The following is an 18,485-nucleotide window of genomic DNA, read 5'->3' as shown; positions in this document are numbered from 1 at the left end:
AATAAAGCTAGAGAAAACTGTCTGACATGACGTGGTGTCGTTCTTCTTTCTATAAGCCTGTTGTAGAAAATATAAGGAATAGAAAGCACAAATATTTGTGTTAAATTCTGACACCACAACTGAAAGAAAGAAAGCAGCCGGTGAATCAGATCAATAGAACGTTTTTTTTTTCTCGTTATCATCTATTGATATTCAGTACGCTACAGTTGTGGTGACAAATATTTGCGCTTTCTATTCTACACAAGCAGGAAAGCTGGTGCCGCGGCCCGGCGGAGAATTAATGCTCATTTGCTCATTTATTTGCTCAAACTTGGAGCCATATGTGATCATAATGATGATGAGAAAAGAAAACACATTAACTAAAGGTACAGCCTATACTGAGATTTGAACCCATACTAGCAGAAGATTCTGCTTACTGAGGGAGCTGCTCTACCAGGGGAGCTATACATCAGTCATAATGCTCTCATGTGTCTTATGGATCACCGACCCGCTGCCCCAGCTGACACACATCAGCGTCTGGACATACGTGCTGCTGTCGTGTCTTCAACCTAAAAACTGATCTTTATACATTTTTTCGTTGAGTAAAAATCCTCTGAATTATGGAACTGATAAGACTCATTTCTTAAATGCTTGTATAGACGTTGAAACTTCTATAGGCTGTGCGTAATTGTTTCTGCTTCCGCTTATTAGCCGTGGCTGCAGCGAGCGAGCAAAATCACAACCTCAGATGTCTTTAGGGTCTTTGACGTGTGCACAAAAAAAGACCACAGTTAAACATAAAAGCAAAACGAAAACAGATAAACATAAAATGGGAATATCACCGATAAATACAAAATACAAAGAATAAGACCTTAAAAGACATTTAAAAGGCTTCATAGTGAGTTGTTGATGATGATGATGGCGGATGAGATGAATGATTTTTTTCACTAAGTTTGTCCTTGCTAGAGGGACCCTGTAGCGACAGGCTGAAGGAAGGAGTTGGAATGAGGTGTGGAGTGGGTGAGGTATTATTAGCTACATTCTTGTATTTAAGCAACAACGAACAGAAACATAAATCAGGCAACTCTGTCCATTCCCGTTCATGGTCACTGCTCCCTGCTGCTGCATGTTGTCGTCCTCCTGCTCACAGATGCCACCTGGTGGTTGTTTGGGCACATTGCCGCTTCTCATGAAAACACAATTGATCCTCCACTAAAAAGGTGCGTGATTCTCATCACGCGAGAATCACGCGTGAACTCGGCCACAACAAAGTAGTACCTACTGTAAGGCATCACCAAGCAAATGAACATTTGCGAGAGTTTTACCGAGTGCCATCTTCACCATGTACAGTCCTAAACCAGTGACAGCATCTTCTTCACGTGCTCCTCGTCAGTTTTAGTGGGTTTTTTCCTTTTTGTGTGGTGATTTTTATCTCTAGCAGTGTGTTTGACTGTTACACTTCTGGGGGGAAAGGTAAGCAGATTCAACACGAGAGCAACAGAAGCCATTTGACTGATGACAGTTAAGGACTGCAGCCACAAACAGCTAACAAATAAAGAGTTAAGTAAAGCTATTTGACATCTGAAAGGAAAAGGTGGTGTGTTTTTCTCCAGAAGTTTAACTTTAACTTAATTATAACACCAAATGAACAAAACATGATGGTTGGCAACATAATTGACAGTGCAGTGAGACATTTTTTTTTTTTTGCAAGCAGACTTCTAACAATGTTTACTATTAGACCTGTATGGAGGATTTATGTCTATTGTAAGAAATAGCCAGAATTTGAAGGTAGCTCAAACTATAGGAGGCAACATAGTTTACTGCTTCTCACTGTACTCTTTGCTGTAGCTATCTTTAGCTGTAGCAAGTGGAATGCTAGCAAGTAGCTCAGTTAGCCGGGGAGCTAAGCAGCCTTAGCTGACAGGGGTCTGTCCGCACCACAACCTCAGATCACAGGGGAATCACTGTGGTCGACATTCTGGAAAACAGACTGGGACTGAACACAGCCTCTGACACCGAAAGATGCCAGTTAGAAGACAGAAGATACAGTAGAGCAGTGATTCACAGCGGCTCTGATCAGGAGTATGACTCTGGGGATGAGAAGACACAGCAGGCGGGGGCAGGAGAGGCATGAAGTGACAGAGGAGCGACAGAGAGTTTTGTATCAGCAGCAAGTGAAAATGGTGCGTAGAGCCGAAATATTTTCATTTTGGAATATTTTACCGCTTGAATTGAGGACAAATTTTGAAACTGAAATTCTGGCTTATGTATATTTTTCTGTATACTTTACTAAAGAGAACCTGCTATAGTATATGAAATACAGGAATTTCTAGAAAGAAATGCAAAAAGCCCTTTTTTTTTCTTTATCATTCATCCATTCAAGGTGATGAAAAGCATACAGTCACCCATTGTGTTTTTGAGCTGACTTGAAGACGGATTACACTGCTGCTCTTATCAGCCCTGAAAGCCAAAGCATTCTTGATGTCAGAGCAAGTTTGACAAATGTGTGCGAGGCGCTCTCTTACAGCCTGTTTGTCATCACGACTGTGACAAGCACAGCCCCATCTGAATAGAGGCAATCTGCTTTCCCTTTGCCTTTGTCTCTGTGATATGTTCTCACTTTCTTAATTTGCCAATGAAATAAAGAGCCTGGAAAAAGTGCAAGAAAGCTTTTTACATCCCTAAACATTTCATTTGTCAACTGTTACATCCTTCCACATCTGTAAATTTCCTCTGATACCATCGTTTCACTCCACCACCATGGTCGTAAAACACTTGCATTGAAAAAAAAAAAGAGTACCAGGAATTTTTCTCCTGCACAGTCACAGTATCAGAGCCAATGGGTGCAAAGAGAGGCTTTTTCTTGACAGAGAGCTGTGATTCTCTGCCCTGCGGGAACTATTGTGTGGAACCCGACTGTTGGTACCGCCAAAGACAGCCTCTGATCCCTGAGAGCTTCCTGTAATGGTACTGTGGTCATGAGGTGGGTCATTGAAAATGGCATACACAGATGTTCATGAGGCTCTGTTGCAGGAAGCCAATATAATAGGCAGCCATCAATGAACCTGTCACATTGTGCATTCCCCCACGAATTTCCCCCAGCAACAAGATGCAAGACTGCATCCCCCAGTGAACACCAAGAGTTCCCAGAAGTTCTATTACTCTTCAAGCTTCTCTCAAAAAGACATGAGGACTGAGCGAGAAACGTGTTTGCCATCTTGCTGGCAGAGCGTCTCTTTATGGATGTCCCATCAGCCCAGGTAATAAAAGTGTGAGCCATTAGAGGACAGAGGGGAGGCCTGCAGGCAGCACAGGATGGTCGGTGTGTTCAAAGGGACAGCAGAGGGTTTAAGATGGTAAGCAGCATTAATGAAAATCCCACACCGCTGTCTGGTTCCCATTTGATGGAAGGCTTTGTTTGAGGGATCTGTGGGATTCAGAAGCTTACACAGGAGCCTTTAGCACAACAATCTCTCATTCTGCCATCTACAGTATCCAGCTCCTCACAAACTGTTTTAGTCTGAGTCACTGCAAATCAATACTTCGCTGACTCTGCCTCCTAAAAATGATGTTTATATGCAACTAATTCAATTTGCATCAGCAAATACATTTTGCAGGAAATGTTGTACTGACCGGATTGCTTTTTTTCACTTCATAATGTGGCAACATTTCCACTGAATGTATCTGCAAACTGTTCACTGCCAATGAAAAATACTTTCCTATTATAATTTGCTTTCAGAATTAAATCAAACCCTGTTGACTGAGAACGTGATGTGGTTAAGAGCTGTACTAAGACCTGGATTTAAGATTATTTTGTCAACCTTGGTGCTTGCATACTAATCAACATTGATTAAAAAAAGGAAAAGACAGAACATTAGTAAGAAACACAAGCATACAGGTTTCAAACCCCCATGTTTTTTTGGGGGTTTTTTTGCACTATTGAAATACATCAAAATGTTGATGATGGAACATCAGCTACAGAGTAGCTTCCAAGACATCAGCAAACTGGATACAATTGTTTCATTGAAACAACAAGGGTGAATTGTGAGACGTTTACTTTATGGGATCACAGTGTAGCATTAGCTAGCTAGACGGTTAGCTACCAAGACACCAGCCATCAAGTAGTGATTATTTTAATGATTGTTTAAAAGAAAAGGACCATAATACATTGAGAACAACAGAGAGTTTTCATAACCCTTGTTTTAAGGTGTGCTTCTGAAAAACCTACTTTTGGAGGGCCATGTAGCCCGAACACTTCACCCTACCCCTCTATCCCAATAATAATTGGGACAAACTACTCCGAGGGAACATGCAAAATGGAGGGCTAAGGGGTGGATTAGGTTAGGGCCATTAAAGGAATAGTTCACTCTAGAATGAAATTCAGTCATTATCAACTCACCCTCATGCTGATGAGAAGTCCGGTGTAGTTTCTTATTCCTCAAAGTGCAGCTGGAGACCTGTGGGGTACCGTCCTGCAGCAAAAATCCATATAACAGGCGTTAAAGGATAACTACCGTTTTTTACAACCTGGACCTTATTTCTGGCAAAAGATATGGTCATGTACTCACCCAGATAACTTTGGTGTCATTCGGCGTCGTTCGGACGAAATTAGATCCAGTGTAGCGGCGATATATCCATATAATGGGAGAGACGGGGCAGCGACACACAGCCTCTATATAACGCATTATCTGCCACGAAACTAGTTAATTTCATCAATATTTTGTTATGAAATGCTAGCGCTATTAGCCTCTGAGTCCGGGCTCGTCTATTGTCAACATCCGGGGTCTGTAGGCTGATCTACTACCTCTGACCTGGAAGATGTCGTCTCTGAGCTGCGCGCGCACCCGCGACAGCGCGGCTTGTTTACCTGTAGCTGCTACTGCTAGTTTGACCCCGGATGTTGATAACGGACGAGCCCGGACTCAGAGGAGAATAGCGCGAGCATTTCATAACAAAATATTGATGAAATTAACTAGTTTCGTGGCAGATAATGCGTTATATAGAGGCTGTGTGTCGCTGCCCCGTCTCTCCCATTATATGGATATATCGCCGCTACACTGGATCTAATTTCGTCCGAACGACGCCGAATGACACCAAAGTTATCTGGGTGAGTAAATGATCATATATTTTGCCAGAAATAAGGTCCAGGTTGTAAAAAACGGTAGTTATCCTTTAATGGTGTCCGAGATGAAAAGGTCCATAAAACTACACAAAAACTCCGTAATATTCCTCCATACTGCTCATCCGCTGCAATCCAAGTGTCCTGAAGTGGCGACATCCAGAGTTTACTTGAAACAACGTCATTTAGTACATTTTTCTAGCCTAAACAGTCACTATACTATATTTGCCTGGAGGCACGCTCCCGCGTTCACACAAGTCTCCCTCACAGCCATTTGCACTACAGAAGCCGCGCCAGACAAGATCAACAGAACTCGGAATAGATCCACACCGGTATTTACATCCAGCTGTGAGCGACCAAGCAACACACAAACACAAGAAGGATCTGCCTGCACTAGTGATTTGAAACTTTGAAACTGCAAATACATAAACTGATAGCAAAAATTATTCTGCCCTAATTCCAATAAGGTTTTCCTTAGACGTCGCTGAAATGTTGTCATGAAGTTGTCATTATCACATGAATGTAGTCTGGTGTCATGCCTGCTGAAATCATTCTACTGTACGTACTTCAAAGCTCAGATAGTAATGTGAGCATACATTATAGTAACAGTGTCTACACTTGACACTAATGGGAGGTAATTGCTGTTTCATAACAAAGACAGGTTCTTGGCTACAGTTTTTTTTTAAAGAGAACTTTGAGATGATTGCTCAGAGCAGCTAAGTTTCAACCTTTGTAAGTTTTTATATTCTTTTAGAGGAGACATCCCTTTTTCTTACATTACACAATGGCTGCTGTCTGGAATTAAGTGATACTCTGAACAAGTCCAGACCCTCACAGGCGCCACGAGTACTTAAAGGCAATTGAAAAGGCGTAAAAGATAGGTTGAATCAATAGCCAGTTTTTTTCATTTCCCTGTCAACTCCCATTGTTGATATCTCCAGAATGCACACAAAAGGCTGGCAGGCTGCAGCATAAAAATAGCTGGCACCCTGTATGGCGAGTGGAGCATCCTGGGAATAATTGAGAGAAGTGGCAGTGGAAGTGACGCGAAGATTAAGCGATTAACGTCCTGTAGTAGGAAGCCCAGAGCTCTGGCTTAAATAGGATAGATGCCTGCTGGATATAGTGAATTATACACTTGGTGGTGTATTGTTTAGGTTTCCAGCTCGCCTGTTCAAACTCAAGTAAGACTTTCTTTTCTTAAAACAGAAGTGTGGGCATCTGGGATGAGGGTGATGGTGAGGCACGGAGAGACAGAGCAGCTGATGCAATCCCTTTCCTGTTTCTGCCCTGAATGCTGCATACACACTTTGACCTGAATCAATGGAATTTGAAAACCAGGCTGCGTCTTGACTGGCGTTCCCTTGTGTGTATGTGTGTGTGTGGCTGCGTGTACTATGCATGTGTGTGATTAAGGGGGAAATGGTGCTCATTGCTGCAGGGGCACAGAATGAATGTATTATCCAGGGGAGACTTTTGGTTCAAAAGTGCGTTTTTTAATAGAATCTTAAAAAATCTTCACCATACTGACTCTCAAACCATCATACTCCTTCAGTGTAATGTCATTTTACTATCAAGATGGTTTTCTGCTTCACTGATGTGAACCGACTAAGATATACTGTTCAACATACACACATCATATTTAATTAAAGCTGCACTAATCAATATTTTTATATTAATAATTGATCTGGTCTATGTGTTTGAAAGGAAACACAAAATTAACACAAAAGAACCCAAGGAGAATTATCCACAACTCCCCCCAGGTCTACAGAGCTTTTTATCATCTGTCTAGACTAGTGTTTTAATTTTAGTGTTTTTTTTATAGTTCACAACTACTGTTTTGGTTCACTTTCTGTCATCAGCATTGGTTTCTAGCATCAGTAGGCGGCTGTTTTGTCTGCATATACAGTCTTGTATATGTACAGTGTATATATTAGTTAGATGTACTATATTGTTACTGGGTTTAACAGAAAGGTGTAAGGACACTGAAGCATGGTAATATTCTTTGTTACCGTCTTACTTAAATCACTTTTTAAATGTTTTCTTTATTTCAAATGTTTTGAATTTGTTTATTTGTCCCTGAAAGGGACACCAGCTCTGCCGAAAGCCTTCTTTGAGACATTTAGGGGAAGCTCTAACATTGTCTTCTCTTGTGTCACTTGTCAGATTTTATTTTCTGTACATTAAGGTTCTGGAATTACAAAAAAATAGTCCATGTTGTGTCTTTTTTCACCTGTTACATTCCAATTTCCAAGCACTAACTCCACTAATTAACTCAATTCTGTGTCTATTCCTGCTGTGGTCCCCCCTCACAGATCACACAAAGGCAATGCTCCTTTTAACTCCATCATTCATTAGTTTGTTATAAAGATCAGCTTCATGTGTGATTAGAAAAGTGCAGTTGAGCAGAATCACTTGTTGCCTGGCCTGGAGGAAAGTGCATCAGGCGTGAACAGTAAGGCTGCTGGTCGATCCAGAGCTGACGTGTCGCAGCGTGTCCGGTGTGCTCCAGGAGATGATGAGATCGATAGACTGACGGACAGAACGCACCATTCAGTTATCCCGCTTGCATTTCATGGCAAAACAAACCTTTGGATCTAATTCCTTTTTTCACTGATTGTTGCAATCCAAAGATGTACGGGAAAATGACAGTGACAGTGAACCGGAGAGTGAGAGAGCACAAGTTGCATGCTGCTAACAGCTGTTTTATTTCTCTAATCTTTGTTACAAATATAAGTTTTCTAAAAAATGTTTAACAAATTTTCAATATTTTATTCTATGTGATGTGTTATTCTTGAAGGGGTGTGTGAAGCACAAAATGTTACCTGTGTCCCCCTGCTTTTGTTTGTTTGCTCTGTTTATGAAATGTATTTATGTATGTATGTATGTAGATGTTTGTTTGTATGTTGTTGTTATTTACATATGAAATGTTACTGACAGTTTTAACTGTTTGTAGTAACAATAGTTTTTTGCTGTAATCCTGCAATTGACCTTGCTGCCGTCTAGTCTATATATGCGCATGCAGCATGTGACATGTTTAGTAGAGGGGACTGGAAAATAGGGATCCCCTGAAAGTCACTGTGTAATTCAAAACCAGGTGAAATGCATCAATTTGGTGCACTTTAAGAGAAAAGTTAAGACATTACATTATAAATTACATGAACATAAATTGTAGAAAATGTAAAATGTATAAAATAATATGAAATAACACCGAGACTATTTTTGAGTTTTTAACATTTTTTTCTTCACTATTTTTGGTTCATGATGAAACTGGTGGGATGGTCGTTGCAGTACATTGGAAACACTGGATGTAATATTTGCTACAAAAGGTTTCAAAGAATCAAGCTTGATTTAAATGTGCGTGCGTGCGTGCGTGCGTGCGTGCGTGCGTGTGTGCGTGCGTGCGTGCGTGCGCAGGCCTGATATATATTCTTCCTCTGTGCCATACAGCTGCATTGTTGTCCAAAATCTATTCACACACACATCAATGAGCCACACTGTTCCTTCATAACCATGAACACACACATACTGGAGTTTATTTTAACTCAGTCCTCGGTGCACCATCCTGCTGCCCAAAAAAGCACCAAATGTGAATTAATGCACCGCTGAATATAGTCACCAACAAATGCACAAATGCATTTCGTCCTGTTTGAGCAACATTAGATAAACACTACAGTTCAGTTTTACGAAATTACTGAGTCATTTTATATGAAACTATACATTTGTGATCTGTTTTTTTCATTTAAAGTGGACTGATACTCCCTGGTAGGCAGTGCCGGCACTTCTACATTACTCATTGTTGTACCATGACTTTCTTCAACACTGGTACCGTTTTCTGTCCTCTCCATAACAGGGTCAGATGCATTAAAGCAACATTATGTAACTTTCTTACCTTACAATAACAGCTTCAAAATCATTTTGATGGTGTCTTGTAATAGTGTAAGTGGTGTCTCTGATATAGCCACTCTGCGCCTCATCACTTTTTTCTGCACTATATAACTTCAGTGCAAGGGTAGGATCACAGCATTACATACTTCAAGGTCCAAGTTTTCAACACAGAACATTGTTATGACATAATGAGTTTTGTTTGTCAGGGGTGACAAACGCGGAGACATCAGACACTCTGGGTGTTAGTGTGAGCTACCAGTACCCCTTTCAGTAGGTCTAATATTGTGATGACATGAGGCGGGACCAATTCTGTCTATGAAGTCCTCCATACGGGGCAGAGGAAATGAGACAGGTGCAGTAACAGAATGAACCTTATGAAAATATGTACAGAAATGTGGTGTGCCAAAAGCTTTTGGAGCCAACAAACACAGGGAGCTCCAAGGGCTGTGACTAGGCCTGGCTAAACCATTTTCTAAAAGATATTTTGCCTCTTTTTCATCACCTCTCCTTTAGGGAGAGGACAGCGATAGGCATGTTGCTTAATGGGAGCGGCAAAGCCAACGCCCATGTCATGAAACAACACACATTACTAAACAACAAGGGATAAGATTGGAGCAAGCTAATGACATCACTAAACTGCTCATCAGGCAGGTAGGACAGATGTGACTCAATGTTTGTCAACATTTTGGAGTCACACTGCTCACTGTCTCTGCGCTCCTAAGCTGTGGGCGACACCTGACTTTCGACCTGATCACCAGGGTGAAACTGTCGCTCCACTGCTTTTTTATCAAACCCCCTCTTCATACCGCTTTGAGAGGTGGAGAGGGCTTCCTTCGCCATGGTGGATGCACGAAGCAACCGCTCACTGCACTGTGAGACAAAACAGAACATTAGTTTGAGGATTCAGACAAACTTTTCCGTAAACACCTTTAACAGATCCCACACATTATGTAACACTAACTCGGCAGGACTGAAACCATGTGACTCCTGTTTAGCATTCCTGATAGCAAACAGAACAAAAGGGACCCCCTAATTCCAGCTCTTACCAGTGTCATGACAGTACTTGCACAACATTGATTTCAAGGTCTGGTGCCATCGTTCAAATGCACCTTGTTACTCTGGGTGGTACGCAATAGACACATAATGTGAAATACCTGACTGCAGAGTCTGCTTGAACACTTTGGAGAGGAAGTTAGTCCCTTTGTCAGTCTGATCTACTTTAGGCAAACCAAATGTAGTAAAGAACTTGGTTAACACCATGGTGATAGCTGGGGCCATGACTTTCCTTAAAGGAATGGTGTCAGAAAACGAGTGGCACTTGCACATCAACAAGCCGTTGTCAATAAATATTGCTTTCCACCACACTCAACATCATTCTTCTCAGCTGCGGTAAAACACTTAGCTAAAGATGAGGCACCTTTCTGGGTGCTGATTAGAGCTCTATGAGTCAGCGGCAGGAGCAGGTACCTCATTTTTAGACAGACAATCCACTGAATCGCCAGCATGGTACAACGTGTCCTCATCCAGGACGGAAGCAAACAATGAGTCACACAAATGAACGTTTTGGGCGCTGCTGAAGAGCCTGCGCTCAAGACAGAACATTAGCTACAAACATGTTGTTTAGCTAGGGTATCATGCTCAGACTCAGGAATGGGATTAACAACAATCTCTGTGTGGCCAAATGGAGGGGAGAGGGAAAGTTGCCTGACAACGCCACCTGGGGAATTGCACCCCAGGAGATACACTCTAACCAGTACCCTTACTAACAGAAGATCACACAGATTCATTACACAAATATATAAAAGACGGGAGACGGACTTCCAAATATAACATTTATAAGATTTATTGATAAAAAGAATTTACAAGAATTGTAAAATAAACAAATGGCAAGAACAGGGCTAAGGCTTAGCTTGGCGGACAGACTAAAGCAAAAACAAGGGGGGGGGGGGAACACCTCAAACCAAACCACCACGTGGCACGCCAAATTAAGGGGAGTGAGAGGGGAAGCACCACCGGGGAAGTCTGCCGCACACTGCGCCAGCTCCTGTCCTGGAAAAGAAAGAAACATAATTATTAATACCGCTTGTGGTGGGACACTCAGGCAGATAGATTGTAGAGTTAAACAGGAGGCCTATACTGAACCACACACACCCACCAACAGAAAAGAATGAACCTAATAACTATTGAGGGACTTGAACCAAATACAAATATACGAAAAAAACAAAGTAACAAGATAATAATGAAACAAAACAAACTTAACACCAAGACTTAGCTGTGGGAGTAGTAGTAGTCCCATTAACTAAAAGCAAACCCAACAGCTGGATATTAAACTAAATAACCAACAAAACAAAATATTTAACCCAAACAAGCCAAATAAGCAAAAAGAAAGAAATTAATCAAATCAACAGGAGCTGTGGTGGGATGGAGAACCCGAAGCTGTGTGGGCACACGGCGGAATTACTGTGCAATTTAATCAGTTCATGTAGAACATGCAGCAGCAGCAGCAGAAGACGGAGCGACCGCACCAGGGCTGGAGGCCGTGGATAGCCGTCCTTCAGGTTACCCAGCTGGCAGTCCACGTCACCGAGCTGCGCAGTGCAGCCCCACACAGAGCGCAGGAGGAGGAGAAGAGACACGAGCTGTGGCCTCAACAGCTACAGCAGGACAGAGAGTAGGATAACTTTTAACACAAGGCTAATAAGCTAGCAGAAGTTAGTAATAAAAGAGCAAGCTTACCCGAGCGAAGAGAGCTTAACACACAGCCCAAAACACAGTCACAGTCTCACGGTGAGGGCAGAGAGCACCAGAGAGAAAGGCCACACTCCTCAAAATCTCCACGAAGCTGCACACAAACAGCACGGCCGACACCGCGTACAAATCACAGCTCGGTACCAGCAACCAGAGCACGCCAGACAGAGCCCTCGCCAGGTGAACACCAGGCAACAGTGTGTGCACCAGTGAAAGCATGACTTTTAAGCAGGTGGCACCACTGTGCAATCAGGCCCAGGTGATACTAATTGAGAGTGGAGGTGGAGCAGCACTCAACCTGCCACATTAAGAACAGGAAAAACTTTACCACCAGCAGAGTCAATCCCCCATAATGAAATCAATGCCATCGATAAGAAAACAAGCACAAACAGAAACTGAAAAGAAACCAGCTATCAGCTTAGAATTAAAATGGACAACATAGAGAGGTGCAGGCACAAACCCCATTTCAATACCTCACCACTACACTCACGTCACAGGCAGACTCGGCACCCAAACCAGAACGGATGAGAGACTGCGAGCAAGCAGTGTCTCGCAGCACCGTGACCGGACGCTTGTCCTCTGATATACCTGTCACAGAGACAAAAACAAAAATAGATGAACGGCTTAATCATTCAGTCAGTCATTGGGCTCATCTGAAACGCTGGGCAGACCCACCAGCGACACGGTCTTAATTAGCCCAACACGTTTGGCCCACCTTACAACTGAAGCTTGCTGTTTACATTTCAGAGACTCACATTCAGCAGCTAGATGACCAAGCTTACGACGGAAAAAACACAACTCCATATTGCCACTCAACGGCAGCACAGGAGCACGGGCAACCGGTGCGTCAGTTGGGGTTTCTGAGTGACACTAGGGGTGAAAGAATTACGCTTAGTGAACTAAACTCATCTCCTAAATGAGCGGCTTGCTGCAGAGTGGCTACCTTCTGCTCATTCAGATAAACCACTATACGCTCAGGTAAACGGTTTTTAAATTCCTTCAGCAGCAATTAATTCACGCACAAAGGTAAAATCATCAGTTCTACGGTCAGAACAGCAGCGGTCGAACAAGATTCCCTTCTCCCTAGCAAAATCAGCATGTGTCTGGCCCAATGTTTTTTTAAGGTTGCGAAAACGCTGCCTGTACGCCTCAGGCACAAGCTGATACACACATTGAATAGTTCTCTTCACCTTATCATAAACTAGACTGTCCTCAACTGAAAGAGAGGAACAGGCCTCCTGAGCCTTACCAGTTAACTTGCACAGTAACAAAATGGCCCACACATCCCTCGGCTACTGCAAAGCAACTGCAATATGCTGAAATATGACTCAACTTCACACTCATGAAACACAGGGACCAGAGACATATTTCTACTCACGTCGAATGTGGAAGAATCAGAAGACCGGGCACTGACAGGAGAACATACTGTGGCCTTCTGCAGCTCCAGCTGGAGCATCTTAATGGCAGTCTCTGCTTCCACCTCCAACCTTTTAAGCTCCAACTCCCTCTGGAGCTGAAACTCCCATTCCTCTGTACTCTCCTGCTTTTCTAGCTGCAGACAAGCTATCCGGAGCTTTAACTTAGCATCTACCCTTGAGCCAGGAGACGACGCAACAGAAAGTGGCTCGAAATGAGGCAGCGTAAATGGTTTTATTTTCCCAGCCCAGCTTCTCCCACACCAGGAGTGGGATCAACTGGCCATGGCCCAACCACCTCTCCCACCTGAGGAACAGAGCGGCTCCGCCGACCCGGAGGTACTTGCTTGCAGCCGCCAAGACAGGAGATTCAGACAAAGGTAAGATAAACACTCCCCTCCTAACTAACCCGGTAAGAACAATAGCTTTAGCTCTCATTACCATGAGTCAGGTACACTGTAATGACCAACTATTGCAAACAAATCGCATTTCCTACACAGCTCAAACTGACCCAAAGTAGGATTAGCCATGAACATATCCAAAACAACCATCGCCATACTCAACGTAAAGCGGACAGAAAACACCAAAACAAAGCTAGCCAAGGGCTAGTATAGGCTAACACACTATAGCCCAATCACTCAACACTACAGCAGACCAGTCAGCTAAACAAATCACAATCACGACATCTACCTGTAGCGGACGCGATAATACTGACGCCCGATGCCACACACAATTATTAACTGCCCAGCCTTACAAAAACAAGCTTCTCACATCCTACCTATCACAAACTGTCCCTATTTATCTTCTGGAGCGTGCCTGGCTCGTGGCGACTTATCAGCAGCCAAGGCCCAGAAATGCCTACCTCCAACAGGGAACTTTATCCCCGGCCTGGATTACCCCGAAAATAAGAAAGGCAAAATAATACAAGAGTGCCTGATGGAAAGAGTGATTAACAACCCAGCTGGACACCCACCTATTACCTGAGGAGCAGTCTTTAAAGTTATAGCAAAGGCTAGACACTGACAAACCGGACAACCGTAATTATAACGGAAAAGAAGGACACAACAAAACACAAGCACGGCCACAACACTGGGCCGCTGCTTTAAAACTCTGTGTACATTCATGACTAAAAACTGTGTGTTAGACATAAATATGCAAACGCATCCTTTTCAACAGATTTATAAAGCTAAATCTTGGTGGAAATGGCCGCATGTTCCCCAACCACAATTATCCATAAATGGACATGGAAATCTCTTTTAATATTTATATAGAGATTAATCATAAAACCATGAACAACAACATAATATTTCTAATAGTTTTATAAATGCACCTCTGAGTGACATTTGAATGCTGTTTAGACTGCAAAATAATAACACAATCAATGAACCTAAACCTAAACAATGTTACTGTAAGGTTTCATCTTTCACCTATATTTACCTTAATGCAGATTGAACCCTCAACCCCCTCTCCATGCACCAACATATAAATACGGGGCGTACTGGTACATATTTTTTACACTTCAAGCACTGCCTTTAAGATGTCAACATTTGGAGTGTGGCCCTGGTGTGCATTTAATTTTTGATGATGGAACTTTTCATCATATTGACTTGCAAATACAGTTCGACTTGTTTTAAAGTTTACCTGACAAAAAGCAGCTGTGGTTAAAACAATGTAAGCCACATCCTATTATTAAGAGTTATTGCCTACTCAAGCAGTTTTTCCTTGGCATATGTTGGTACTTTAAATCAAGTGGTTGTTTTTGATGACTTTCAATTATACATCTTCTTAAGCGCTTATCATTATAAAGTACTTTTACATGACTACAGGCTTCTCTACCCACCTGTACATAACAGGCACTCAACTTGTTTATTAAGGCTTTTCACTCACAGGACATATACATTTAAATTTTACATAAGCTACAGTAAGAACATGCTAAGTAAAGAAATTCAAATGAGCAATAAAAACCTTCCAACACACTGATGCATGCTCCTCAGTGAGCACTGTCTCAGAGGAGCGTTGCTTTCACCAGTATGGTGAAACACTAGAGGCCATTACAGATGAATTATGAGTGCAGAGCTCAGCAGCACAACAGAACCACCAGGAGAGGTGTTCTGTGACAGCCCGTCTACAGTACTCTCCTGCCCACCATACTCTCATTAAACATTTAACACCGAGGTTGCTTAATTATATATCTAAGTAATTGTTCATCAGCGAAGAGCAGTACATACATCATCATGTTCTCTGTCTCATCAGTGTAAAGACGAGCTGCTGTTAGAGCTGCAGCTTCCTCAGTCAGCTCTTTGAGGGAGTTTTATTTTACGGACCTCCAACATACAAATTCAAGCTTTCTGTCAGTACAATTTTGTAACCAGGACCTTCAGTATTTGGATCAAAGATTCATGCTCATGAAAAATAAGGGTTGTGGTTAATTAGCGACATCTGTTATTCAGATACCCAACATTACAGACTACAGATCAGGGCCAAAAACAGATGGGCCAATAGCAAATCTATAAATAGACAGTGACGGGGATGTGTTGGATGTATGGTTGCTGAATCTGATAAATTGCCTCCAGTTATGACACTCAGTGGCGGAGTTGCATTGTGGATAATGTAGGCACCAAGTTTTGAGAAGAAGTCCACTGGTCTAGCATTGCACTCTTATGACACGGATTCATTACGGACAGTTTAAAAACAAATGATCAAAATCGATACAGCAGAAACAGTGATATCAACTTTTTTATTCCATGCATTCTTCCTTTTTAAACCTGGTGCCTGCACTACCCCACTTTGCTACCTGGCCACTGAGTGATATCACTGGAGGCACTTTCTCAGATACATGCAGCTTCTTCTGGAGCCACAAAAGGTTGTATACTACTTTTTTTCACAGGCAGTATTACTCCCAAAAACCTGTGAACACACTTGAATGTGTAAAATTGTTACCCTCTGAAGAAAAAAAATCATTAAATTATTTCAAACCAGAAGCATAGCAAATAATCATATTGTTTGGGTTGGGCATTGAGAAATCAGGTTGGCCTACCTCAAAGATCCTCAGGTACAGTACTTTCACAAAAGTAGACAGCTATTGTTATATGGCATAATGTTGTGAAATCACTGGTGTTTAACTAGTAACATTATTTCAATTAAAGTAGGTCGCAGCACCGACAAACTGAAGGAAAAAAATCAGTCTGATATCAACGCAGCACCAACGTTAAAGGTGCAATTTGGAAGAATTATACCTCCTAAACTATAGGGGCAGCATAACCTCTTACTCCTACTCAGTAGGCACTTTGCTGTCACTATTTTTGTTGCTGTAGCAACTAACTGACATTTTCAAGTAGTTCAGCGATGAAGCTAAGTGACCCTATTAGCTGACTGAAGTCTGCCTGCACCATCAGATGAAGGTTGGGATTCACCATTGTCAACAGGACTCATCTTAACTGGACTCAGCCACCTCCCAGTGAACACGACTGGACACCAGACTGGGACTGCACACAATTTTGACAGAGGTCAGTTTGAAGAAAGGGGATACAGTACAGAGGTGACTGACAGCTGCTCTGATCAGGACTATGACTCCAGGGACGAGAAGACAAGACAGGTTGGGACATGAGAGGCACAAATCGGCAGAGCAGAGAGAGGGAGAATTGGGCATCAGCATCAGGCGGAAACAGCTTGTTGAGCCGGATCTTACTCTGTGAATTGAGGATTTTATTTCAACCAAACCAGAGGAGATTGTGGAAAGACAAACCAAGACTGTTTTGGTGACTTTGATTTTGTTATGTGGAGTTTGAATGAATTGTGTTCTGTGTTGAGTTAATGAGGTAGTTAAGCTCGTCTTGGCTCTGTATAAGAGAGAATTCAGATGGTGTATGGTTGAATTTTTCTCTTTAGTAAAGAAAATAGGTGTTATAACACCTCCTGTTTTGATGCTTTATGAGTTTATTTTATTCATTTATTTGAATAAGAAGCCAGCTCACCTCTTGTACATCTCCCAGCTGAAACTACAGTTGCTTTCAGACTGTCACCTCTTGTGGTACAAAGTGGTATTACAAGACTGGAATAGCCGCGGCTAGCTGATTAGCATGCTAACATAAGAAGACATCCCTTCAGCACAGCACAAACTGTAGATGTTGTTTTTTTCTTCACACTCTGTTTATGATGTTAATTCATTTATTGTATGGTTTAAACAAAATCTCTGAACAATATCTTACATATTGCCACTTTAATCAAATAGGCTACCAAATTACCACATAGTCACACACACCTGCAAAACAGACAACACATGGAAATAAAATGTAGTTCAGTTTAGTCCCTTCTGTTCTGTTGCTGAAGAAAGACCAGTTTGTGTGTCTCCACTGATCCCATGATGCCAGGTCTGAGCTGACTGACAGTTTAAAAGAGTGATTTCACTGTACAGTTTGTCGTGTAAGTTTACCATGGGGACAGCACCTGTAGGACAATATTTATCTTGAGAAAGATGTCACTTGGGCTCAAATTTATGTCCAGTAAGCTACTTCAAGTCCACCTCTGGAGCAAAGTAGCTGCTGAGCATGATTTGGGGATGTGTTAGCATCCATGTCCGTCTCCCTTGTGACATCAGACAGATTTGAAATTTCTCTATTCCTCATGCACTGTTGTGTTTTACTGTAATTGCATCTTGAGGCTCACTAAAAGCAGCTTGCTTGATAGGCTCCCATTCCTAGTTATTGACTGGTATTCAGTAATTCAGATGTGACAACATGTGTGTTTGAAGCTCTGTGATTGGATGTTTGTTTTTAACACGCCAAAGGTGCAATTTGAAAGATAATGTGTGACATTCCCAATAAAAAAGTACAATTTCCCTCATGTCTCCTGTTTTGAGAGTGATGTAACCACATAATGTTCTGTATTTTAATATGCATGTGTCACTTAGAAGCATCTACATTTCAAATAATTAAATTTGCACCTCAAGGAAATGCACAGTGATCCCGCTGAGAAATGTTCTCTCCCACCACGTTTTATGAATTCAATTTTCATTCACGGTTTGTCTGGATGTAATACATGCAGAGGAAAAAGTGTGTTTGTAAATGATCAGTCATTACTGTACACCAGGAGATTTGCAAAATATTGAAAGGAGCACATGCTAATGAGAAACAAACACATTATGCCTTTTAACGCTAATTCATCATAAACAAAAGCGCCTGAAGACGAGAGTGGAGTCGCAGCTGGAAAATCAAACAGCAGTGTTATGACTGATCAGAGCTTCCCTTAGTGTAGGTGAGACAAACCGCCTGAGCTTTAAGATGCAATCCTCACTCTCAGTCCGGCGCTTATGAGTGGAAGGAGCAGCTGAGTGTTTG

The 18,485-nt window shown here is 42.1% G+C and overlaps 1 long non-coding RNA gene across 1 annotated transcript; it reads right to left on the bottom strand.

The window, feature by feature from the left end:
* Window positions 1–10,878: 10,878 nt before the first annotated feature.
* Window positions 10,879–12,043, bottom strand: LOC311271394. The gene is made up of 3 exons (XR_014624410.1): window positions 11,723–12,043; window positions 11,512–11,640; window positions 10,879–11,035 (listed from the first exon to the last, which is right to left on the bottom strand). It is a non-coding gene; the product is annotated as an uncharacterized lncRNA (long non-coding RNA).
* Between the last annotated feature and the right edge of the window lie 6,442 nt (window positions 12,044–18,485).

This window comes from Pagrus pagrus (assembly GCF_965226575.1).
Source record: "Pagrus pagrus genome assembly, chromosome: 16".
Lineage (NCBI taxonomy): Eukaryota > Metazoa > Chordata > Actinopteri > Spariformes > Sparidae > Pagrus > Pagrus pagrus.
Note: the sequence above shows the minus strand (reverse complement) of the source record. Positions and strands in the feature narration are given on the sequence as shown.